Source organism: Lissotriton helveticus, chromosome 12 (genome assembly GCF_964261635.1).
Source record: "Lissotriton helveticus chromosome 12, aLisHel1.1, whole genome shotgun sequence".
In the NCBI taxonomy this organism is placed as follows: Eukaryota; Metazoa; Chordata; class Amphibia; order Caudata; family Salamandridae; genus Lissotriton; species Lissotriton helveticus.
Genome location: NC_136073.1, coordinates 677,607,869 through 677,635,450, shown reverse-complemented (window position 1 = coordinate 677,635,450; position 27,582 = coordinate 677,607,869). Strand labels below are relative to the sequence as shown.

At 44.2% G+C, this 27,582-nt stretch overlaps 1 protein-coding gene and 1 long non-coding RNA gene across 4 annotated transcripts in view; one reads left to right on the top strand and one right to left on the bottom strand.

Moving 5' to 3' along the window:
- The window catches only part of LOC144798450 (uncharacterized), a 1,486,395-nt gene that overhangs the window by 1,203,844 nt on the left and 254,969 nt on the right, over positions 1 to 27,582 (bottom strand). For both annotated transcript variants that reach the window (XR_013603538.1, XR_013603540.1), the window contains exons 6-7: positions 14,538 to 14,616; positions 14,250 to 14,322 (exon numbers count right to left, since the gene is read on the bottom strand). This is a non-coding gene — a long non-coding RNA (uncharacterized LOC144798450). The remainder of the gene's footprint in view (positions 1 to 14,249; positions 14,323 to 14,537; positions 14,617 to 27,582) is intronic.
- The window catches only part of C12H16orf86 (chromosome 12 C16orf86 homolog), a 257,140-nt gene that overhangs the window by 74,403 nt on the left and 155,155 nt on the right, over positions 1 to 27,582 (top strand). The window lies entirely within an intron of this gene.

The window sequence follows — 27,582 nt, the reverse complement described above, 5'->3', positions numbered from 1 at the left end:
AAGATTTGTGTTTCTTTAAAAAATATATTTTTTGTAGTTTTATATGGCACAAGCTTAGCCTAAGGGCATTAGAACACTTTACAAGGGCAACAGAATATAAAAAAAAAAAAGCACAGGGAGATAGAGATTTTTCCAGGATCATAGGATGTTGAGCTGAGGCTGGTATTCAAACCTGATTTTTCTGATGGATACTTCCACCATCGATTCCTCACATGTAGAATATTCCCAGGAACAAGACTGCATCTTGAAGATTTTTTCAGCTTACCCCTTGCACGCTCTATGCGGTGACTGAAGCATGGAGACTGGGTGGTAGGATGCCGGTTTCCATGTTCTTGCCTGCAGCCGCTGCTAGCAGTCCAGGGTTGCCCAGGAGCATTTTCAATTTGCTGTGCTCCCCTTCAGTCTCACCAGTATCCCTCAAGTGTTCGTAAGGGGATGGTGGTAGTCTCAGCATGTCTTCGGAGGTCAGGGATACAAGACTTCCCGTACCTCAATGACTGGCTGTGCCGAAGTTGCACCTGACTCTTTCATAGAGGCTCCCTTTCATTAAAGCGATCCTGGCTATGGTGCGTTATTGGTCTTCCCTCAGATTAGCGAGACCAGCACCTTTGCCCTTTGATACTTATGTTACTTTCAGCCCCGGTCCTGGGTCTCAGTGAGTGTGACTCTGAAGCTTCTTGTCCTACTGGCCTCTCAAATTCCATCCAGGTTTCTCAGGAGATTGCAAAAGATGAGCAGGTTGTATTGGACCAGCGGCAGACCACTCTCCTTACTTTACCCAGAGCCGGTGGTGGGGACACATGCATTACTGCTGAGTTGGGTAGGTTGTCTGGAAGAGGTGGAGATCAGAGGACTGTGGTCTTTGATGGAGACTTGTCGCAAAATTAACCTATTGGAGGTGCGTGTCATTTATTTGGCATTGAAGGCCTTCCTGCCATCCATCATGGGAAAGCCAAGACAGGTTATGGGGGACAGCACCACTGGCATGTAGCATTGCAGTAAACTGGGCCGTATGGGGTCCTGGGGTATGTGCCTCTGGAACTGGCTGAATTATCAGGGCATTTCCCTGATCGTGAACTACCTGGTGCAGTCCTTAAACACCAGGGTAGGCTAACTCAGCCATCGACGCATAGAAGATCGCGAATGTCAGTTGCAGCCAGAGGTGGCATAGATGCCTTTTAGCAATGGAGAGACCTCTGCTCAGTCCCTATGCCACCGTCGAGAACGTGCTTTTGAATGCTGGAGCTACCGAGAAGGCTGTCCCTCAGAGATGCATTCCAAGTACAAGGGAGAATTGAACACCTGTATGTCTTCTTGCTGCTGTCTCTCTCACTCTGAGTTCTTAGGAAGATCAAGAACGACCAGGGCCCAATTCATATTTGTGTGTCCTGATTCAACCAGGAGATTTAAAAAAATGGAACTTCCAGGTTATAGCATCTGTTCTCCAAACAGGTTGCCACTGTGGGAGAAACCTTTGTCACAGAGCAGGGCAGGCTCTTGTACCGGGGTCTGATCAGTCTACACCTCCATTTGTGGAGTTTGGGCAAAAGTTGTTGACCGCATTTGATTTTCCTCCTGAAGTAGTGGACGTCTTCCTTTCGGCCAAGCATTCTTCCACAAAGTCGGTTAACTGAAAATTGGGACAAATTTGTGGCTTGGAGAGGCACCCTTAATACGGACTTGTTGCTAGTCAAACTGTTGGCTGTATTACTGTTTGTTTTGTTTTCGGCCCAGCAAGGACTTGTAGAGGGCACTATTAAAGGTTTTTTGTTGGCATTTTTGTTTTTAACGGACCAACTGTCCGTGTTTAAATCATCAGTTGTGTTTCAATTTCTCAAAGGATTTGTCTGATAAACCTTTGTGATGCCATATTGAGATCTTAAGTTGGTCTTTACTTTGCTTATGTGCATTCCATTTGAGAAGATGCATGACTGCCCTCTCAGACTCATGACTCTACAGATAGTCTCTCTCATTACAATAACCTCAGCTCGTCTAATGAGTGAGCCTCTGGCTTTTTCAGTCAAGCCACCTACACCACCTTCTTTCAGGACAAATTGGTGCTGAGGACTAGTGCGACCTTCCTACCAAAAGTTATGACTCCCTTTCATGGCCTGAAGTCCACTACAGTTCTGACATTCTTTGCTCCATCTCACCACTTGAAAGTGGAGGAGAGATGCAATTGTTTAAACCAAAAACAGAGTTGCATTTTACATATATCGTACTGAAGACCACCGGATAGATGATCAGCTCTTTGTGGGGTTTTCTGGATCAAAGAAAGGCAAGGCGGTGCAAAAAAAATAACTTTTTCCAGATTGGTAGTCCTCTACATTAAAAACTGCTACACACTGGTCAAGCATCAGCTGTGAGAAAACTGAGGACCTAGTCAACCAGGCCTGAGGCTGATGCCACTTCGCGGGCATGCAAAGTGCCTGTCCTGGATCTCTGTCAGCCGTCAATGTGGGCATCGCTGCACCCATTCACCAAGCATTATTGCCTAGTTAGCCAGGTCCAACTGTGAGAGTATTTTGGCTGTTCAGTCCTGCAGGAAATTTTCGTCTGGGTCATTCCACAGACCTTCCACCCAGTGCCTAATTTGAGCCGGTGGTAGCTAGTGTGGCCCACTGGCACTTATTTTTCCTCATAAGACATTTACAGAGAGCAACAGAGGAAACAAATGAACACAGCGAAAAGACAGAGAAACTACCATAAAGGGAGAAAGCAGGAACCTTTAAGAAAGAGAAAAGGGGCTTGAGATGTGTGGCAGTGGATTAAAGATGACTGGAGTGAATTCAAGACAATGCAGCCTTGGTATTCAGCACATCAACATCTATTTTCACTGACCACAGGTTTCTGAGCAGAGCTTTCGGCACTGGCACTCGTTCTTTTGAAAATTAAGCCCCGCCTCCATCAGTTGAGGTACTGCTTTGGTATCTATTGGTGCGCAATCTGTGGTTAAAAGTATCCATCAGAGTCTGGTCGATAATCTATCTAACCCCAGATTCCTCACTGTCCTACTGTCTCTCCGTTTTGTGAAATGGCCTTCATTCCATCTAAAAAGGTCCTAAATTAGATCTCTGCACACTGGCACAGAGAGTTGCTTTATAGGCTCCGTGTCCGAAGGTGCGATCAGTGCCAAGAAATAAACTGATGTCAGCACACTTGGGTGTTGCTAATATGGGGCTCCAGGTATCACTTCTGGGGCGGAATGGAGTCAACATGGGGCTACAAGACACCACCTACCGTATTGCAGGAGCTATGCAAAAAAATCTTCTGGATCAATCAATCAATCTATCAATGTACTTGTAAAGCGCACTACTTACCCGTGAGGGTCCTAAGGCGCTGAAGGGAGGGGGGAGTGTGCTGCTACAGCTCGAAGTGCCAGGTCTTGAGGAGTCTTCTGAAGGGGAGTAGGTCTGCCGTATGTGGGTGGGGAGGGTGTTCCAGGTCTTGGCGGCGAGGTAGGAGAAGGATCTGCCGCCGGAGGTCGTTCGTTGGATGCGGGGGACAGCGGCGAGGGCGAGGCTGGCGGAGTAGAGCTGGCGGTTGGGGGTGTGGAAGCTAAGTCTGCTGTTCAGGTAGGCTGGTCTGGTGTTGTGAAGTGCTTTGTGTGCGTGGGTGAGGAGCTTGAAGGTGATCCTCTTGTCGACAGGGAGCCAGTGTAGGTTTCTCAGGTGGGGGGTGATGTGGCTGAGGTGGGGGATGTTGACAATCAGTCGGGCGGAGGTTTTTTGGATGCGTTGTAGTCGTCGTAGGTGTTTGGCTGGGATTCCTGCGTAGAGTGCATTTCCGTAGTCCAGTCTGCTGCTGACGAGGGCCTGTGTCACCGTTCTTCTTGTTTCGGTCGGGATCCACTGGTAGATCCTGCGGAGCATGCGGAGGGTGTTGTAGCAGGAGGAGGAGACGGCGCCTGGGGATATTCTAAAGATGAGGAGTCTGCAGTTAAATAGAGTATCCACCAGAAAGAGCGTTACCAAAGGTAAATATTTTGTTCTCCATTGCCAAAGATGGCAGTTGGAGCTGTAAGGCCACACTTACTCTGAGATGTGCAAAAACAATGGTATTTCAAGTTGCACATGAAAAATGGAGAATTCTTACTGCACACAGTTCCCATTGAAATGCACATTTTTCCAGTACTTTGCTGTGAAATGTCTGGAGGGAATATCATTGTGCTTGAGATTTGAGTTTGGAGTCGGGTCCTAAGTGGATAGTGGTCAGTTTCAACAATACTAGGAATCATGTCATGTTATGTCATGTGAGTAAGGAGTTAGGTTCAGGCAGTTTTAGCTCCAAACATATTAGGGTAGTATAATAACATTTTTCAGTAAGTTGAAAATATACAGTCATTAAGTTGAAAATATACTACAGGTGTTTTGTTCAATGCATTAGACAATGTCATTCACCAATGTATGCCAATAGGTTTTCTGATGGTGCTTGTCTACAGATATTTTTCCCAGGGAATATGTCTCACTTATTCTGATTAGTAGAGGTCGCTTTTTTTGTACAACTATGAAGTATGTTTTCGGTTTGTAAGGGTATGTGTCAATATATTTATTTTTCTTCTGTGTATTAATTGTATTGGCTATTTATGATTAATTGATGTATACTGATATAATTGTGTATGATGGGCACGTATTATATACTGATAATATACACTTTGATAATATGAAAGTCAATATTCACTATGTTATATACAAGCGTCCTTAACTGCACACTAGCCTTAGCCCCTTGTGGATGAGGTGATACATGTATCCTTTACCTATAGTTGAGATTTTTCGCCACATTAAAAAAATAGCTTTCAGGCAGATGGGTTTGTTCTGTTTGTTTGTAGTCGAGGTTTCACTGCAGACTGGTCATATTTGCGAATACATAGCATTAAAGAGTAAGAAGGTCATGGTTATGAAGAAAAGTCTAAAAACGATTGAAATTTGCCAGTTATGCTAAGCATTGTAATCATATCTCACCCAATTCAGTTCTCATAACTTCACACATGATGTCACAGATGTCCTCACAAATGGTATCACCAATAGCCCTTTCATGCTGCTAGAACAAGCCAAAAGATCTCAGATAATCCAACCAGCTTTTCATTAGTTACACATTCGTATTTTAATGAGGATGTTGCAGCCTTTGGTCAGCCCTCCTTTTCAACTATCTTAATTCTGAAGAGCAACCTTCCCCAATCGCCACCTTGCATCTTTTCTGAACTCATAGCAAGCAAAAGTATGAAAAAGAATTAGATGCCAAAAAAAGATGGACAGCAACCAGGGGGAAAAAAACCGGGGGCGATCGCAAAGAGAAGAGTTCACAAATCTTTGTGGCCCACTTCATTAAAAAATGAACTGCTTTACATAAGAATCCTCCATGGCACTTCCTGGGATGACCAGGAAGTGATTGGTTACAACTTGCTTTGATGATGCAGTATACAATCTGATACATACTGGAAAAAGGATTGGGCTTTGTGTGTTTTGGAGACTGCCTGCCACTATAGTTGACAGCCTGTGAGCATTATGAGAGGAGGTGTGGAAGGTCAGTCGGCATCCAGAGTGAGTCCTATTATATGCATCTTTAATCATAAAACTCCCTCATTCCCAGGTTTTTAACGACCAATCCACCCACCATTGGCCAAAAAGGTGTTCCCGCATTCATCTTGTTCCCCGCTCCGATGTAAAGGATACAAGCCTGACCTTAAAGGAGTGGGGGAATGTGCTGTGGGAATGAAATCACCCCATGCGGACTAACAGCAAAAGGAGGTTGCAAGGATGTTCCTTCTTCTCAGCTGACTGATGTCCCCGTGGCCAACAGAAAGCATGGGAAGAGTGGAAAAGAGCGATCCCAGTCTAGACATCCAGGCACCGCATAGACAGGTGAACGCTCAAGTTCCTGCAGTGCATCCCCATGCAATACACTGCTATGAAAAAGAAAATGGGTGCTCCCTAGGGACACCAGGGATCTGTTCATTTAGATGAAAGTGACTGCTAAAGCCCTCCTAATAAATGTCTATTAATGTTTCAAATATTGGCATTCCATTGGTAGATTCAGGTATTTCATAACACAGTTTTGTATTAGATGCCAATCTTTGACCTGGTTAGTTCTTTCATGTTTTTGCTTTCTGCGGATGTATACCCGATTCTGACAACATGTCTACAGAAAGTCCATATTTACTTGCAATGTGAACTTTATTTTTAATTTTTATGATTAATTACTACTATCAATATTGGGATGGGAAGGTCCCCTGCGTGGTAAACATGCTTGTACCCCTGCCCTTGAGTGGTCCGACTTCACCTGAAAATGGTATCCTGCCAGCTTGCTAACCTAGCCTGTGTGCTGAGGCTTGAGTCTGTCCACAGGCATTCCAAGGTCAAGAGACCAAGTGTGCCCGCTTTACTGACATGGGACTACTATCCATGTGTTGGTGTGCTGACATGGATTTAGGGTGGCAGCACACCAAATTTAGTACTGAATAGACCATTTTTCTGATATTGGAGGCGTGTGGCCTACCAGCTTCACTTAAGTAAATTATGCTTAGATATGACACCTAAAACCTCTATGTGGAGGGGGAGAGAGGGGGGGAGAAGAGAGAGAGAGAGAGAGAGACTCTCTCTCTTCATGTTGTGGTGAAAGTGCGATTGCTGGTACCACTGGGATTCATTTTGGAAACCCCTTGGTTTAATATGGCACAAGATGGAGGATGGGTATTAATTCCCAAGGTAGTGGAAGGGTACGGCATGCTTTCCTGGAGCTGAAGGTAGGAGACCCAGACACTGAAGTGATGTAGATTAGAGAAAGTGCTACCCATAGAAATTATATGTGACTCTTTAGCAGGGTACTGCTAATTTGTCCTTCTTAAGCGCAGCCATTTGGTGACTGGTATGAGTGGTGAATCGACAGACAGAATATTTTGCTAAGGGTGAGAAAGTTTATACACAGGGCCTGCCCTTTTGTGTCGCCCACTTCAGAAAGGCTGATGACATCTAGGTGCAGAATCTTCACACTTCGTTGTGCCTATGTGTTGTGATACTCCTGCATTGAGTGAGCATCATCTCCACGAGCCGTGAGAACCGTCACTTTACTCAAAGGATGTGTCTGCACTGCAGCCAGAAAGTTACATTGGAATATGAACCACCCCAAACTAGTTCTAGGACTTTTGACAGTGGATCACATTACCCTGTCTGGAACATGAGTATGAAGTTGGGAGTGCTGAAAGAACTTATGTGATCCAGGGCTGGTGTCTGCATGGCAGCCAGTCTCCCAGAAATGAGGGGAAGGGGGCATCACCTAAAGTTTGTGCATGATGTTGGAGAAGCTATGGGTCTGCCTATCACCTAGAAGCTCAGAGAGGAAATTAGAGCTCCTGGCCCTGCACGAGGAAAGTCTTTCCAGGAGGCTAAGCCCAGCGGTACTCCTGGCATGTGGACTATCCAGAAGAATCTTACTTGCCTCGCAAGCAAACTAAAGTGATCTGACCTGTGAGCGAGTCACCTCTTCTTACTGTGTGGTTCATGTGGTTAACTATGTGAAGTACCTAGTAACCTGAATAACATCATGCAGTCCGATATCCCTGCAGCTTGACTTGAGGGACTTGTGCTGCCTCAATGGTTGGTGTAGCCTGTGAGAAGTGATGACGCTGTCGTAGCAGAAGACCTGCCACAGTCCAGAGGCCACAACTTTCGAAGACAAGCAGCTGCCAGCCAGGTCTGCTGTGCTGTTCTTTCTGCAGCAGGCCAAGTGAGAAGATAGGCTGCTGCTCACAAACCTCCTCAGATGGTGGGACTGCAAGCCACATATCACTACTCTTCACACCAGGCCACATCCCAGCGAACAGGTAGCGCGGACCTTGAGAACAAATGATATAGAGACTGTATCATGAACTTATAAAAAAAAATCCTAGGTTAAGAAAATAAAAATTGTCTTTGTGAACTCTGCTGCTCAAATTCGGAACAAACTCACCTTCGGGTTTCTCAACATGGTGGTTATTTGCACAGCTTGATGATGAAGTAACAGTTGTGCCTGATAATTGCCTATGACCCTTTAAGCTCTGCCAAGATACTGTAGATATTTGGGGCACTGTAGTATCTGTGTAGGGCCACTTTAAATTGTGTGAAACCCTGATAGAGCCAGCGGTGGGAATTGTAAAATTATTTTGCTAAAACCCCATTGAAATGTGTAGCATTTGGTTTTGCTGTGACATTCAGGTTTTTTCTTTTTATTTAATAATGCCCTGGGAAAACAGCTTTTACCATGCAGGCACAACAACGTAATACCTGTACCAAGCATATGACTTTTCAACAAAATAGTAAGTGTATAAGGTGCAATATGTTTATATATTACCTACTGGCGGCTGCCAGTGGTCACTTATAGTTAGGACCATGTTTCCATAGGAAAAGCATTTGTTGACTTTCCTATATCTTTGGCGCCGGGTAGCGATGCTTCACAAGTTTCCCAAAACAGTGCCCTGGTGATGTTTATTGTGCATGGAAAAGTTTCAGGGTGATCCATCTAGTGGATGCTGGGAAAAGGGGAGGTCAAACAAAGTGCGTTTCTCATGTTCATTCCTATAGAGATTTTTGTCGCGACTACAGCCTGAACAGCTGGACGGAATAACACCAAATTTGGCAGAAAGGTCGCTCTTGGTCAAGAAAGAACTCTTTTTCTTATTAGGTGTAAATCCGTTCAGTAGTTTTTGCGAAATTAAACACAAAAAATTGTGTATATAGGGATCCGGATACTCAGAGGATCTGACAGTCTCTGAGCCAAAATTGTTATATTCCATATAGGTACCATAATAAAGGCCTCGGTAATTTCATTACCCGTCACCTATATTCTTCCCTACATTACACTTGTCAGGGTTTACAGGGACTGACCTTTTACCTAGATACAACACTGCATTCAGAACGAGGATCTGACAGTCTCTGTGCCAAAATTGTTATATTCCATATAGGTACCATAATATAGGCCTCGGTAATTTCATTACCCGTCACCTATATTCTCCCTACATTACACTTCTCAGGGTTTACAGGGGATGACCTTTTACCTAGATACTACACTGCATTCAGAACTCAGGTTTTCCCTAGTTTGAAATCTCATACATAATGCATGATGATTCTTGAGAGCACAGCAGGACTACCATCTCTTGAATAAAATCTATGTATAATGTTCATGCCCAACATCATCCTTAGACCCACACAGTAACACAGCAAGGTAGGACCCCGGGGGAGACCTATGGGTATATATACATTACATCTTGCTAAGATAAGACAGAGGAGACCGAGACTTCCCGGCCGACACACTGACCAGAGACGCTGAGGTTCCTGCATGCAGACACTCCAGCTCGCTGTAGTCTAAAACATCCCTTCGGGGTGTCCAACTTGAGACCAGGACGGGGTCCTACAGTCTCTCACTTCAGGTAATTGGCTTAACACCTACACACAGGCTAGGTACATTTAGGTACATCTAGTAAGGGAGACATCGTAGGAGTACGCATCTTTTATCATGTGTTTTATATACTCGAATGGATTCATGATTATTGTAAGTTGGTAGAACTAGACCATCCATTTGCCTTTATAGTATGCCAATCATCTATATCTTATACTGTCTTAACAGTTATTGGAGCTCATTTATTTCTACACCAGAATAACAACTGTTCAATAAATGCTTATTGAAAACGCCCAGCCTGTTTATTCTGTCTATCTCTCTGAGACTGGCTAAGTAAGCACAAGTGACTGAGCGAAAGGTAGTATATTGTTTCCACAATCCTGAAGGATCAGGGTTGTCATGTTCGATGGTTGCCAGGAACTATTCTCTCCTTAGTAAGAGGAGATTCTAGTGGCACTGTGAGCTAGTTGGTACAAAAAGCCAACATACCCGGTGGGGGTGTTCAGAGTCAGTCTGAAACCAATCCTACAGTGTATGTTGTCTAACGTGGCAAAATGTGATTGGCTGCCAACTTTTTTACCGGGAAGTATTGGCAGCCATCTTGGGACTCCGCTTCAATCGAGTCCAACAAAAAAAAGAAAGAAAAAAAGAAGGGGGCAGGGAAGAATGTATGCCCCTGCAATGCACTGCTTATGACCTCACATATTACATCACTCATGACATTGCCAGTGACATCACTCATGACATCTCAAATTACATCATCCAGCGAACCACTCACACACCCACTCATACCCCTATACAACCTCACATATACCTACTCCTGCACAAACCCATTCACAGACCCATACAAGTGCTCACACAGATACTTACTGATTCATATGGCCACTCACACTTCCAGTTACTCATACAGTTACTCACACAACATCCAACTCACCCAATGAGCCACTCATGCACCCGCTCACTCACTAATACACCTACGCACACATACAGTCAAACAGACATACAAATACTAACATACCCTTCCATACAGCCACTTACACACTGAGTCAGTCAGCCATACAGCTACTCACACACCTGCTCACTCACTCATACAGCCACTCACTCACCCAGTTACTCACACATTCATTCACTTACTCATACAGATACTAACACATGTTTTCACTCACCTATACAGTCAAAGATGCACTCCCCCATACACCACTTATGAACCCACTCACTCACTGTAATGAATGTGCCATTTATATGTTTGAATGGTCCGATTATGACCGTTGCCCATTACCATCTCAGTATATTTTGATCTAATATAGTGATGTGTAGGCCTGCATAGTATGAATAAGCTACAAAGTAGGGCTCGATTATGCCTTTTCTTTTTCCGACTTTATCTTGCTTAATGGCAGTGCTTGCCTAATGATTTGGCATACTCTTAGGCCGTCTTGCATACTAATTTTGCTCATTTACGGGAATAGTGGCCTATGCTTGAGCGACTCCATTTTCTAAGCTGTCGCCATCTTCTGAGCCTTCCTAGGTGAGAAGCCATGTTATGCTTTTCACTTGTTTTCTGCACTATACTGGTAGAAACTGGTTCTTGTCAGAGGAATGTACTTGCTCTGCTCCGAAGTCATAACAGACGCCTGGCCAGCTGAAGCCGTGGCCTTGGTACGGAGTGGTACGGAATCTGATGGGAAAAGGGGGCGCGGCTCACAGGAGCCTCGTCTTATGTCTCCACTGGTACTAAAGGGGGTGTCTGGGTCCCGATCACCGGAAGTCCAATACAGGGCAGACGTGCAGCTGTGACAGTGGAGCGAATGGTACTACCCTGTCTCCCGATTCGGCTGGAGAAACAGCCTCCCCTCTGGCGAAGTGGAAGCGGGATGAGCAGACAGTTGGTGAGGTGTTCCAATAATTCTTATATTCCTACTGTTCTTGCCTAACTATCTTCTCCTATTTTCAGCTCCAATACATTTATATACGTAAAAGAAACCCCAGAGTATATGATTATTTGTCTGTGTTCCTTGTGGAGGGAACAGGGGTCCCTTTTTGACCAAATGCTTGTAGAAGGATGGGTAAGTTCCCTTCTGGTAGGTAATTGTTGATATGGAAGGTTGGCCTGCTCCTAGCAAGGAGCGAAATTCAAATTCTTCCACCCCCAGCCTTGTTAGGAGAGGTATGCGTTGGATATATGTAGTCCTACCTAGGTGAGTATTCTGTGACGGAGAGGAGCGGTAAATTGCCTCATGCACAGCGCCGGTCACTAGGAGGTTTGTTTTGGTGTGCGAGCCTCTCGGCAAGAGCTATAGAATTGTAATTCTTTTTGTAACTTTTTATTATGATAAAACATCAACAAACAAACAAGGCAATATAACAATAGTGCAATCATCAGGCGTGTGCTCAAGGTGGACGGGAGAAACACGATAACAAAAGATAAAAGTCGTCAATTACAGGTAAGGCGGGGGGGGCCCGGGGGCAGAACTGCATATGAACAATAAATACATCACATCAGAGCAGAAATGTTGGGTCAGGGCGATTGGGGAGGACTAGAGATCTCTGTGAGCGGGGGCGTACATACATCACCCCGGTACGAGTTCCACTGGTTCCAAATCTTCCCCCATTTCCTGGGTCTACCGCTCGCCACATACACCGTTTTCTCTCTGAACATGCACCAGTCCATACTCTCTGTCCAGGCCGTCACTGTAGGGGGCCTCTGGGACCCCCATAATTGCGCAATATCTCGTTTGGCTATCATATTGGCAAGAGTCACCCATCGAAGCTGTGACACATCATAATCATTCGGTCCCCATACATTCAATAGACATTGCCTGGCTTCTGGCAGCATCACAATACCCGTTACCTCACTCATCACTTCATGTATACGAGTCCAAAAACGCACCACCTCAGGGCATTCCCAAATTATATGAAGAAAGGTGCCGAGGAGACCACAACCACGCTTACATAAGCCATCAGCGGAATAGCCCATATGAATCAGGCGGGGGCCGGTGACATAGATTCGGTGGAGGATCTTGAGCTGGACCAGGCGGAGACGGGCCGGAATCGCAACCTCCCTGGGAGAGGAGATCATGGACTGCCAGTCCTCGTCGTCTAATTCAATACCATCAGCAATCCAGGTGTCCCTAAGGCGGTCAAGCAAACTAGACCGGTCATTAATCATCTTTTTATAAAACAATGAAACGGTGCTATCTGGCACATGACCATCCAATATATGATCTTCGAGGGGGAAGGATTCCGGAACGTCACTTCCCGCCGGAAAAACTGAATTCAAGGCATGACGTACTTGAACATAACGAAAGAATTCCCTGTCACTCAGCTGATATTCCACTTGCAAGTCCGAAAAGGTCTTTACCCCTCCCTTAACCCAGAGATCACGTACTTTACTAATACCGATCGTATCCCATTTGTCAAACCCCTTAGTTTTCCACAGAGAGCCCAATTTTGCGGAAGCGTAAAGTGGAGTTGCACGGGTTAATCTATCTCTCCAGCCCATAGCCGCATTCGCGCTATGCTATATACGCACGGCTATAGCGGTAGGTCCTGAGAGACCTAAACGGGCAGATCCCGAATAAAGCGCCCTGTTATAATCACCACCCGGTAGCAGCCACCTATCCATTTCAAATGCCGGATTCAACGCCGGACCATACATTCCATGGTTGATGGCAGCAAGTTGGGAAGCCCAATAATACCTTCGAATGTCCGGCAGCGCTATGCCGCCATCATACCAGGGAAGCGTTAACTTTGGAAGAGCAATGCGCGAACGTCCGTCCCATATCAATTGCCTCTGTAAGAATTCTACCTCCCGGAAATATTTAGACGGAATCACGTCAAAACTGTTCTGGAGTGCATATAGAAATCGCGGTAAGGACATCATTTTGAAAAGGGCCGCACGCCCCAGCGGAGACAATGGTAATTTAAGCCAGCGCACTACATCCGAGCGCAAACGTTGGAGTAGGGGGAGTAGATTACGGTCATAGCGAACCGTAGGGTCCAGCGAGATAAACACACCCAAGTATTTAAAACCAATGAGGCAAGAGAACTGGGAATTAAGGAAAAAAACTGCACCACTGTTAAAATACCATCTACTGTGTCGGAATAGAAGGTGCTATGCCCAGACACGTGATTCCCACACGGGCCTTAAGGGAGATAGGCAACCTACCACCCAGGAAAGCTAATTATGATAGTTGGACAGCACCCTTCAAAAGTTATACATTGTTGCAGAACAGTTATTAAAAACATAAATAAACAGACTTATTAGTTTTCCCAACTATTCAGATAAGACACACAAAAGTAGTGACTTGGATTTTCTTTCTTTTATTAAATTTTTATTCTTTATTTTCTTTTTTTGATAGTTGCAGATAGCCGACGCGTTTCGTCCGTTGCCGGACTTCTTCAGGGCTATACAAAACACATGCAAAAACATATATTCCAAAAAATTTAATTAATATTATATTGCACAATTTAATTTGTATATACATGGACACCCCAAACCAGAGAACAGAGAACAGAACCAGAAAAGGTTTGGGGGTCCAGTCACTAGTTTAATGACAAGTGATTTACAAACATGGGAAAACATTTGCAATTCATATTAAAAAACACTACAGTGAACAATAGAAAAACTAGAAAAACAGGGATACAGTCAGTTTTATAAAATGATCACAAAAAGTTCTGTCAAAAAAAGAGCGAGATATCATTTCTTCAGGATTGTAACCCTAAAGATAACAATAGTAGTACATGACATTAAGTGCCACAGCTGGCTAGTTGTTGGAAGCCAGTGGTTGGTATTTAACCAGAAAAAATAATTTTGTTTTAGGATTGTGACTTTAAAAATAACAATAATATTATATTGGAATACACATGTATTTAAAAATTACCTTGAAACAAACTGTCTGATATCAAGTTTCACATCCGTCTTTGTCAGGCTTTCATGGAGTTTCTTTTTTTGCTCTGTTAAAATAATCCCCACAGGATGTATCAGAGATACTCTCTACACTAAATTCTGTACAAAACTATCATACCAGTTGTAAACATTTCACTCAACATTAGTTAAGACAGGAAAGCCCAATTGCGATAGTCCGAAACATTGGTTACTATGCCTTTACACTGTATTGCTAAAGAACCTCCAAGTCGTTCACTAGAGCCAAAATAATATCTATACTCACTGGAGAGTTGTAAGCAAGATCACAGATCCTAGTCACGGTCGCTGTCAACACAGAAGCAAAAGTAGGCCCACAGAAAAGTCTAAAAAAAAAAATATTTTCAAAACATGTGAGTTGGTATTAAGAGAGAGTATATCATATGCATCATCATATGCATAGGATTAGATTGTTCTAGGTCATTGATCAGTTAATAAACAATCAGCAATATGCCTAATAAGTCAAAAGGAAAACAACCCTATATATTCCAAACCCAAGTTACACTCAATTAAAAATAGGATCTTTAATTTATCTGTAGTGTGGAAGCAACAAGTAATATTTTAAACATAACATGGCCAAGATTTACCTCAAGGAAACATTACAATCAGAAACCTATAAGAGGCATTCATCAGGGAAAATATAGACCTCAAAAAGTTAAGGCAAGGAAACAAACAAACTGCGCCGAATTCTGTGCAAGGGAGCCGCCATCTTGGGCAGGGTAGACTGGTCCAAAAACCAATACCCAATGACATAAACATACATGTCTTCAATAAGTTTAGACAATCTAGCCCTAGGTTCACTCCTAAAACCAGAAAAAAACTAATTGTTACATAAGGAATTCTTAAAAACGAGCTGAAGAGGTATGTAGAGGTTTCCCAAGATTTAACAAAAGAGAGTTAGTGTCAGTGCGCAAAGCAAGACTCACCAAGGGGCTGGAACATGCAGGAGCATCAAGTTGTGGTCTTCTGGTTCGAAATCTTGGCGCCAGAAGCACAGTATATATAGGTATCCTGATAGAATAATTGAGCCAATTACTAACAATTGGATAATAGTAATTGCTAAGTGAAGTACGAGAAAAAGCGCCGCCATCTTGGAACAGGAAGGACATACTGAATCCTTACCTTTTAACATTGGACCACAAACTCACCGAGAAAGCATAAATCTAGGGAGCCTTCGAATGTAAAGGTAAAATTCATCCTCTATCTAAGCATGATTTTTGTGAAACATCAGTAGGTTTAAACAAAAAAGTCAAAAGACGACAGGCGACCAGGTCTCGATCTCCCGATTGCGTCACGAAGTAAACAAACAACGGCCGCCATTTTGAAATGGTCAACCCCACTATCGTCAGCACCAGGGCTACTCAGAAGAGATTCGTTGACAAATTTCACAACATATCGAAAGGGAATTAAGTTATTAACATGATAAAAACACTCCTCATATTGTGATAATAAATATGGTATAAGCGTAAGTTAATTTTATACAATTCGAGCAAGTTGTTTAAAAGCACAGTTTTAACAAGAATAAATACACCTAATGATGCAGTCGAAAGGGTAATTAACGTCAAAATACATTTTAAAGATAAATGACAAAACTTAAGGTCAAAATTCAACCGTGCATATCACGCGATATGTAAAACGACAGGCGCCATCTTAGAATTGTCTTTGTTTGCCGAATAGGGCAACGTGCAGGGATACAGATAAATGCATCTCGTGCATATAGTTAATTCAAATACATGTTTCTTCAGGCCATAGGCATATCGTTATAGCCCAGTATTTTGAAAAAAAGTATTCCACTAACTATGAAAATGATTCCAAAAAATCATGCAGAATAAGCCAAAAGTGGTCATGACTTTGATATACTTCGAATCACTAAAGATACATAATTTAAGATTCAGCAGAGAACGAACAATGATAAAGGACATGACAATTTCATTACCAGTCCAGTGTTTTTAGAAAAGATAAGTTAGTGCCCCAATGGAGTTGTGGAACAGATGTAAAGAGAGTGATCAAATAACAGATGTTTGGACATATCAAAGAGCACATACATAGAATCAATTTTACAAATGAAAAAACAAGATTTTTGGACATATCAAAAGACACATACATAGGATCAATTTTACAAATGAAGAACAATGTACACAAACTTTATAGAGATGGCTTTTATACATGGAGAAAACACAGAGCGGTATATGCATTCAACATCTAAATTTAAAACCGCCAGCCATTTTAATAGAGGAACAAGGATGGTAGTACTTAGGCTAATTCCTATAGAGCCCTATAGGAAAAAGTGAAACTCATTATTGGTATTCATTCCCTGTTGAACCGCTCTCAGTCTACAAATCCAGCGCGATTCCCTTTGTCTTAACAATAAACCTCTATCGCCGCCCCTATCATTGCTGGGCACATGATCAATGGCATGAAAGGAAATGGCGTCGTGATCAGTATTACATTCAGAGATATGTTGTGCCACAGGACTGCGGATATCCTGATTTTTTATGTCGCGAACGTGTTCCTGAATTAGCTTCTTAAGATTTCTGGTGCTACTGCCCACATATATCATTTTGCAGTGACAGATGAGGGCATATACCACATGTGTGGTGTTAAAATTGATCAATCCCCTTATTGTGTATTCCTTAGGTCCATTGTAGCTAAAGGTTTTAATTTTGTTAAGACCGTATTCACAAACGGAACAAGTACCACATGTGTGAAAACCATCCGTCTTCACAGGCAACCATGTGCTGGTAGTCGTCTTAACTGGTTTAATATAACTTGGACAAATCATGTTTTTAATAGAAAGGCCCTTTTTATAGACTACCCTCGGTTTAACAGGCACAATGTCCCTAGGGATTGATTCCGACAAGAGTAAGTGCCAATGTTTCCGAAGCAGATTGTAAATATGGTTACTATATAAGCCATATTCTGTTACGAAGGTGCATTGTTGGCTAAAAGAAATATTCCTCTTGGGAGCACTAGTGGTAAGGGTCTCACTCCTATTTTTCTTTCTTATTTTATTTTCAGCTTTTTTCAGTACGTTAGGGTCATAACCTCTTCTTTTAAAGTTGTTAGTAACCTGTCGTAGCCCTTCTTCAAAGTTTTTTTCTTCACTACAGTTACGCCGTACCCGTGTCATCTCTCCAAACGGGATGGCATCTATGGTGTTTTTAGGGTGACAGCTGTCTGCTCGTAACACACTATTACATGAAGTGGGTTTTTTATACAGGTCACTATGGATAGTCCCACTTTTCGCGTACAGTTTCAAATCCAAGAAGAAAACTTCATCCCTGGATCTGGTCATAGTCAACCTGATATTGTGTCCATTGTCATTAAGGAAAGCAAAGTACTGATCTAATTCCTCACTGCTCCCTTTCCAAATCAAGAAAACGTCGTCAATGTAACGAACATAAAAAAGAATATGTTCGATCCAATCTTTTGCACCACTGCCCCAGGCATGCTCCATCTCAAACAGACCCATAAAAAGGTTAGCGTAAGATGGAGCAAACCTGGAACCCATGGCCGTCCCACGCTTCTGGATATACCAGGTACCATCATGTAGAAACACATTATGTGTTAGGATAAGCTCTGACATAGTTAGCAACATATTGCTATGTTCTAAGTGACTCGCATTGCGTTGGTATAGATAGTATTTTAGTGCGCGTAAGCCATCTTCTAGTGCAATGCAAGTGTAGAGGCTCTCTACATCCATTGTCACAAAGGTGAAGTTGTTATGGTCCCAAGTCACGTCCTCTAATTTGCACAGGAGCTCCCTACTATCCCTCAAATAGGATGGCAGATTCTGTACCATCGGTTGAAGAAAAGAGTCGACATATTCTGCCATATGTTCAGTCGGCCCTCCATTTCCCGATATGATAGGCCTACCGGGAGGAAAGGCACCCCCCCTTGTGCACTTTGGGCAGTGCATAGATACAAGGATAACGTGATTTATTAGCCATCAGGAATCTGGATTCTTGGTCAGATATAAGACCAGATTCCTTCCATTCAACAATCCGCATGTTGATATTGTTCTCGACAGATTTGATGGGGTTAGTTTTTAGTTTAGTATAACAATCTGTTACCGCCAATTGCCTAGCTATCTCATCCATATAGTCAATCCTATCCATAATGACAATATTACCTCCCTTGTCGGCCTCTCGTACAACAAGGGAGGTGTCATCACGTATGGAGTTCAAAAAGATTCTTTCCGCTCTGGTGATGTTCTGAGGGTGTTTACATTTAGTGGAGCCAAAATGAGTATCCTCCAGTATTTAAAACCAGACTGCGACACCTGGATGGGGCAACCCCGCGGCAGAAGGGGGACACCACCCGCGAGAACATAAATATAGGACTTTGACCAGTTGATAACGAGACCAGAGTTCTTCCGGAAGGAGTTAAGCACGTCGAACAACACATTAAGCGACTTTTGGGGAGACGTGAGGTACAATAAAATATCATCCGCGTACAATGAAATACGATCTTCAAAGTCCGGAGTCCAATATATACCCCTCATAGAGGGTTCCCACCGTAGCCAAGCAGCGAGTGGTTCCAGCGCAAGAGCAAAGAGAAGCGGGGATAACGGACAACCCTGCCGCGTGCCCCTTCCAAGGGCAAAGGGCATGGAGACCCGACCATTAACCACTACCTGCGCCAGTGGCGTATTGTACAGGAGTTTAACCCAACTAATAAAGCCAGCGCCAAAACCGAACTTGGCGAGTGTGGCCCAAAGATACGGCCATTCGATTGTGTCGAAGGCCATCGTGGCATCTAAGAACACCAAGATGACCGGTTCACTCAAAGTCGATGCTCTCGCGAGAACACCATGCAAACGCCTTAAATTCAATGCTGTGTTACGGTGTGGGATAAAGCCCGACTGGTCCGGATGAATCAGATCACTAATCACTGTGATAAGGCGATTAGCGAGTAACTTGGCCAGAATCTTAGGCTCAGCATTCAGGAGCGAAATAGGCCTGTAAGATGTACAACGATCCCGTGGCTTACCTTCCTTGTGGATCACCACAATGGTCGCAAGACGCTGATCCCGAGGGAGGGTGCCAGTTTCTCGCGCAGCCAAAAACATATCACGGAGGTATGGCGCTAGCGTATCAGGGCGCAGTTTATACAGTTCGATGGGGAGGCCATTGGGACCCAAGGCCTTTCCGGAGTGTATAGAGCGCACCGCCAGAGCTACCTCATCCACCGAGGGTGTGGCATCCAAACAGTCCCGATCAGACTCTGACAAACAAGGCAATGCGATATCCCTAAGTAACAACTGAGAATCCTCCTCGGGCCTGTCTGACACCGAGGTGTAAACTTCCCGGAAATAATCAGCAAAACATCTAACAATGTCAACCGGGTCTGTCACACGCACACCATCTGAGTTCTCAATCACAGGAATCACACGACTCGCTCTCTCCTTTCTGTCCAGCCAGGCAATCAATTTTCCTGCCTTATCGCCCACATCATACAATCGTCCCTGTTGTCCCCTACTCATCATCTTGGCAGCATCAGTTACTAAGTTTTTGTATTCTAATTGCTTAAGATTGAGGATATGCAATGCGTCTTGAGTAACGTTACGCTCCAATGCAGTCTCTAATTCAGTAATTTCTGTCTCGAGACGAACAACTGCTTCATTTTTACATTTCTTGGCACACCCTATCAAAGACAATGCCTGTCCCCTAATAACAGTCTTCAAAGCTTCCCACAGTGAAACAGGTGAGGACACGGATGCCACGTTTTCAGCAAAATACAAATCTAATGATTTAATCAACTCAGTACGGGTTTTGGGGTTAAGAAGATACCAGGGGTTAATCGGGGCCACTCTTCCTTCAGCACCTGCATTAGAGTTAAAATAGAACCAGAGAGGGGAGTAGTCCGATATACCCCGAGCTAGGTGTCTAATCTCTCCAATCGAGGAGGATTGGGCCGCCGGCACCAGGACATAATCTAGTCTAGAAAGACTACCATGTGCGCCCGAGTGGAAAGTGAACTGCGTCTGCTCTGGGTGCAGTAACCGCCAACAGTCCACAAGCCCCAATGTCTCCAGAAAGTCACCCAACCAGGAGTGCGCAGCTGTAAGGTCCCTGGTGGATAACGATCCGCCCTGCCAGAGACGACTGAGTTAAAATCACCACTTAATATCAGAACACCCTCTGGGAGACCCAAAACCATCTGCCCCAAGTCTGCAAATGTTGTGGATTGTAAGCCAGGAGGAACGTACACCGATACCAATGAAACTGTTTTCCCCTCCCATCTTCCTATCAGTGCAACATATCGACCCCTAGCGTCAAGAACCACTTCATCGACCACGAGGGGGAGTGAGGTCTTAAGCAGTATACCCACCCCTCTAGAACTAGAAGTAAAGCCAGAATGAGCAACAAGACGGTAACCCCGCCTATTAAGAGCGTGGCAAGTATTCCCAATCAAGTGTGTCTCTTGTAGTAGGACAACGTCGGGCGAGAGGCGCCGCAAAAGCTGCATAGCCACCCCTCTCTTTATCCGATCTCCCAACCCATTTACATTCCAGCTCAGTAACTTCAACCCCCTACCCCCCATCCAAACCCACGATGAACTCCCATCTCAGAACGAGCACCACACCAATGTCCGAAGTCGTAACAGTTCATTGCCTTGAAAAAGAGAAAAAAGGAGAACAAAAGGAAAACAACCCCCATACAATTCCCCCCTCCCCCAATGATCCTCAACAGAACTCCCCCCCCACCCTGCACCCCTGCACAGACTCAGAAGCCACCCCAATTTGCAGTGTGCCTGTCGCCCTAGCAAAAACAAAAACTAATCTACACAAAGAAACCCCAGAGGAGGAAAGGGTCCCTCCGTCCCCGCCACCCCCCAGGATACCCACAGAATGATCAAAGAGGTCAGTGAGCCGCAGCTGTCCACGGCGGATAGTGTTCAGGACTCAGGCACTATTGTCATTCTTGGTCCATCAGGCCCCCTTCTGCGCCACTAGCATGGTCTCGGCCAGCACGACGAGCAGGCAATGTGTCCAACCAATCACTCGCTTCCTCAGGCTGGAGAAAAAAGAATGTCCGATCATCGTATTCCACACGCAGCCGGGCCGGGAACAACATCTCATATTTCAGCTCCATGTCTCTAAGCCTCCATTTCACCCCTTGAAATCCCATTCGTTGCTTCTGGACCGATTGGGAAAAGTCCGGATAAAAGTTCACTGTAGTGTTCTCGAACTGCGTAGGACCACTTGTCCGTGCAGCCTGCAAGATGGCGTCGCGGTCCCTGACGTTAAAGATTCTTGCAATGATTGGACAGGGGGGAATACCGGGCTTTGCCTGTCCCCCCGGCACCCTGTGTGCTCGTTCGACAGCGAAGAATTTGCTCAGGCCCTTGGGTGCGAGATGATTGAGGATAAGGTCCTCTACTCGAAGATCAGTAGAGAGTGAGCTAGAATCTTCCGGGACCCCAATAATACGCATGTTGTTGCGTCTTGCACGGCCCTCAAAATCCTCCAAGCGACGAGCAAAGAAGTCATTAGCATTTCTCAGGTTGCGGACTTCTGTTTGCAAGTCGGACATATCCGTCGTGAGGCTGGAGGTCTTTAGATCAAGAGACTTCACCTTTTCGTTTGTCTTAGCCAGATCTGTTCTGATTAGATTGACATCAATAGCCACCGTATCCAGTTTCAGGGCCAGGGCTTCATATTGTTGGCCGATAGAAGTTTCGATGCCAGCAATGGCGCCCATCACGTCCTGTAGCGTTAAGTTCGCCGACATAGTAGGATCGTCGATAGCCGTCTCCCGGATCTTAGGTGCGCCACCGGGGGATCCCTTAGGAAGTGTGTAGCGGTACATGACATTCGTCTGGGCTGAGCCTCCACGGAGGTTGGTCTTAACTTTCCGTTTGTCACCCTCGGGCTTGCCCGTCATGGCGAGCCGGGTGCCCCAAAGGGAAGCTTGAGACCTGGTCCAAATGGCTCCTTAGAATTCACCCACAAGAACACCAGAGGCAGAGACGAATCAATATGAGTCCACAGCCACACAGTCGCTAGCCCCAAGCCTAGTGAACTGACAGAGGAGCCAGCCGCGATCAGCAGTCACCCCAATGAGGGGGTACGATATGCAGGAGAAACTAAACCGAAAGTGAAGTGGGGCTGCGGGCTGAACACCGTCAGCCGTTGTTGTTGAATTACTGTCCGGATAGAGTCACAACTCAAGGCCCAGGCGATCCCATGGAGAAGGCCACAAAATACAGGATGGCGTAACTCGGGAACCCGAAGTCCGATTTCGTCGCTGAAAGCAGCTAGTACGTCAGCTGAGCTGCGTCCTCAATGATCTTCCGTCAAATCAGGATAGTATCCAGGATAGATGCGGGAGGTGGCGAAGGGTCTTGGGAGCCCTGTGCTCACGCGGCCATCACGGATGCGCGCGAAGCTCCTCCTCCTAGAATTGTAATTATTGTAGTTCCTATCTTGGGTAAGTATTGTGGAGTGTTGTATCTTTTGGGTCCCAAGAGGGATAAGCTTGCATGTCCTGATTATTGGCAGAATTTTCAGGCCATTACATCTTGGGGTCGTGACTCACAGAATCGAAGGGGTGGATTCTAAGGGGAGAAAAAAGGGTTATGTTTTCTAGGAAAGCAAAGGTTGACTCTCAGTTGTCAATGGAAATTCCTGGATGGGAATCAACTCCGTATGGAGTACTGGCCCATGAGTGGGCTAATAGTGCTGGTTTGAGTGAAAACTGGAATGCGTGTCTGTTGAAAGCCGAAACGGCTCAGGTGGTTGCATGTCTACAAAAAGTGCCTCTAAGAAGAGGAGAAGAGCTTCCTATATTAGGAAGGAGAGGATGGGCCCTCTTAAATGCTTATAGAATAATCCATGAGAAATATGTACAGTTGCAGCGTGAGTGTAAAGGATTTGAAGAAGAGTATGTTGCAGCAAAGAATGCCACTACGTTGTTAACATGTCAGAATAAATTATTGTTGGATAAGATAGAGACTTACCAGACAGTAGCGGAGAGGGCTGCGGTGTGCATTGCAAAGTACAAATATAGGAACAAGAGAGGGAGAATTAATAAGAGGAAAATACACTCAGCTATTGCAAAGGCAGGACTTGACTGGGATCCCGAGGAGTGGGATGGAAATATCTGGGATTCTTCAGAGTTTTCAGACTCGGTGAGGAAGATAACAAGAAAGAGGAGCCTATTAAGACTGAGAAAGAGAATACATCAGAAGGGGGTAGAGAGGTGCATGCGCAGCCGATACATCAAAGAAAGTTGCAGGGTGGTCCACAATACCCCCTGAGTGTAGCTTTAGATAGCTTGGAGGACTTTACGCAACAAGAGATTAATGACATTTTGGATAGGTTTCGGCAGAGACCTGGTGAACATTTACTCACATGGATGGTTCGCATCTATGATTTGGGTGCCGCAGGCGTGATGTTAGACCGAGGAGATGCAGTGACATTTTGTACGTTAAGCACAGATCCGACAATTCAAGAACATTTTAGAAACTATGCACTTGATGACCAGATTCATTTATTACAACTAGCTGTAGCTGGATGTAGTCACAAATACCCAACTGAATCAGACTGGCCAATAAACGAGAAACCTTGGTATACTTTGAGAGATGCAACACAGAGACTGAAGGAAGAGGTGATGAAAACCTCTATTTTCCTAGGCCAAGCACATAAATTAATGGAAGGATTGCTTAATATTTCTGTACGAAATAAGATTATTCGTACTGCTCCTCCTGCTTATAAGCAGGTGATGATGACATTGTTGATAAATCAGACTGGAAATACTTTAGCACAAGTGATTGAGGCAGTTCGTGAGTTGAGCAAACTGGGAGAGTGGATGAAATTCGAAAGACCTTCTAGACCTGAAGCTCGAACGGATAATAACAGATTGACTAGATGAGATTTGTTTACAGCTTTAATGAATGATGGGGTGAAGAAAGAGGAAATAGATGGGGAACCTACTCCGAAGTTATGGAGCATGTTTCGAAAAAGGGGTTTAGATAGGAAAGAAGGGAGTAGAAGAGTCAATAAACAGAACCATGAACGGAGATATTTAGATGGAAGTGTTGATGAGTCATACCGGGGGAGAAGAGAAGAATCCCCAAAATATAGAACAAGACATGAGAGGGAAGAATCTTTAGATCGCAGAGTCAGAAGTGAAAGAGGTAGATCCCCGGGACAGAGAATGAGGAACAAACGAGGGAGATCCCCAGATCAAAGAACGCAGAGTGACAGAGATATGAGAAATTCATATTATGAAGAGAGAGTGTACCAGGAAGATGTGCTTCCTAAATTATATGAAAGTCTCTACCCTGATTTGTCCTGGGTGCAGAACAAGAGCAAAAATGACTAGGAAATAGGTCAAGCTTCGGTATAGAATTGGGCTCGCAAAGATAATAGACCCTATGTGGATATAGAGATTTTCTGGAAACATCGTAATGTACAACGGGCCTGAGCCCTAGTAGCTACGGGAGCGGAGGCCACTCTAATATATGGAAATCCCAAGAAATTTAGAGTACAGTATTTTACAATTACAGGCTTAGGTGGTAAAGAGACCCCTGTAGTGCACTAAAAATCGGAAGTATATCAAAAAGAGAATATAGTGTATTAGTTGTGCCTCTTTCTGAATATATCATTGGAATGGACATTTTAAAAGGAATGACTGTGTTTAGATGACGGGTACTATCAGTTTGGAACAAAACGTTACATTTCAGCTAACGCAGTGAGAGTAGGTCGTTTGAAAATTCCTCCTGTGAAGGTGCCTCAGGCGACTAAGGTGATTTTTATGAAACAGTACAGAATTCCTGGTGGGCATGATGAAATCAGTGCCACAATTCAAGACTTGATGGACGTAGGAGTAGTGGTTCCAATCACTACTGCGTGGAACAATCCCGAATGGCCGGTGCGCAAAAGTGACAATTCATGGCGCATGGCGGTGGATTATCGTGAACTGAATAAACATACACCATCTTTGACTGTTGCCGTCCCTGACACTGTTACTTCAATAAAAAGAATTCAGAGACATACAGGGACTTGGTATGCGACTATTGATATTGCCAATGCTTTCTGTTCAATTCCTATAGCTCCTGAATGTCAGGAACAATTCAGTATTTCATGGCGTGGCAGACAAATGACATTTTGAATTTTGCCCCAGGGCTATTTGCATAGTCCGACGATATGTCACCGGTTGGTGGTAGAGCATTAAGATGAGGTACCGATAATTCCTGAAGTGCAGCTTTGTCATTACATTGACGACATAATGATCCAAGGTGAGACGAAAGAGCAAGTCCAAATTCAGTTAGATTGAATTGTAACCTAATTGCAAGGCAAAGGATGGGAAATTAATCCTGACAATTAGCAAGGTCCAGCACAAAGTGTAAAATGTTTAGGTATTCAGTGGCATCAGGGAAATCGAGAAGTGGTTCCTCAAGTGAGACAGAAAATGAAAGAATTTGCAGTACCCCGGAATAGAAAAGAGACTCAGAGATTCATTGGTTTGTTTGGATTTTGGAGACAGCATATTCCCCATTTAAGTCAGATTTTGGCCCCTTTGTATAGGGTCACTCGAAAGAAGAATGCGTTTGAGTAGGATGAACACAGCAGACCGCATTTGAGCTAGCAAAAGAGGCTATTCAGCATGCTTTGGATTTGTGTCCAGTGCAGGAGGGCGATGTTGATTTGAATGTGATTGTATAGGGTCAATATGCAAATTGGAGTTTATGGCAAAAGCAAGGTAAGACAAAAGTACCTTTAGGATTCCGGACGAAAAAGTTGCCAGACGCTGGTGAGAGCTATACACCTTTTGAAAAACAGTTGCTTGCATGTTACTGGGCTTTGGTGGATACAGAACAATTGACTTTGGGACATGATGTTATTTTGAAACCTGAGATTCCAATAATGCAATGAGTTATGAGCTCTCCTAAAACTCATGGGTTATGAGCTCTCCTAAAACTCACCGAATTGGACATGCACAGGAATCCAGTGTGATTAAATGGAAGTGGTACAGGATAGGGCTCGGGTGGGTCCTAAAGGCACAGCGATGTTACATGAGCAGGTGGCGCAGGCGCCAATAGAGGAGACATGTGTGGAATAGAACGTACCTATAATACAGGAATCTCCTGTTAAGTGGAGTAGACCATTTAGCGATCTTTCCACAGAGGATAGAAAGCATGTGTGGTTTAATAATGGTTCAGCCAGGTATGTTGGAGCAAAGAGACAATGGAAAGCAGTGTCAAATAATCCTGTTACCCAGAAATTGTTGAGAACGACCGGTGAAGGAAAAAGCAGTCAGTTTGAAGCACTTTATGCTGTTCACCAAGCTGTAAAACAAGAGTTACCTGGAGTTTGTCATGTGTATACTGATTCATGGTCGACTGCTAAGGGGTTAGCCACATGGCGCCCCACGTGGCATGCTCACAAATGGGTAATCCACTCAAAGGAGGTATGGGGAAAAGAACTGTGGAAAGAAGTGTGGGATATGCTACCCCAGAGTACTGTGACTGTATATCATATTGATGATAATTTTTCAATTGTTTCACTTGATAGGTGGGTTAACCTCATTGCAGACGAAAATGCTAAAATCTCTGAGGCAGAGGTGGAGGCGCAGAATTCTGACCTGGTTGGATTGGCGAGGTGGGCACATCAGAAGGGTGGACATTTTGGAGAACAAATCACTAGCAGGTGGGCAGCAGATAGAGGGATACACCTTCCCCATGACATGGTTAAAACGGTAATTTTGCAGTGTCCCATTTGCCAACATTCCCGACGTCGAGTGATACCGCAGATAGTGAGAGGTCAGTAGAATAGAGGTAAGTTACCAGCACAGATTTGGCAGATAGATTACATAGGTCCCTTACCAATGTGTAGAGGTTGTCAATACATATGTACAATTGTAGACACCTATTCTGGATATTTTTGATTGCATCCCCATACAAACGTGCTACTCAGATGAATACACTTAGAACTTTGGATTTGTTGATTTTATACTATGGAATTCCTTTGCAGATTCAATCAGATAACGGTTCACATTTTAACGGGAGGATGGTAAAAGAGTATTGTGCACGACATAATACAGAATGGATTTTTCATATTCCTTATTACCCACAAGCAGCAGGCTTAATTGAGAGCATGAATGGTCTTTTGAAAGATCAACTGAAAAAACTTTCTGATGGTTCTTTGAAAAACTGGAGAGATAATTTATTTGATGCTTTATAAATTTTGAATAATCAACCCTTGACTAAGGCTGAAACGCCCTTAATGCGCATGCTAACTACATCTGTGAATGTTCAGCCCCATATGACAGTCGCTACGATTG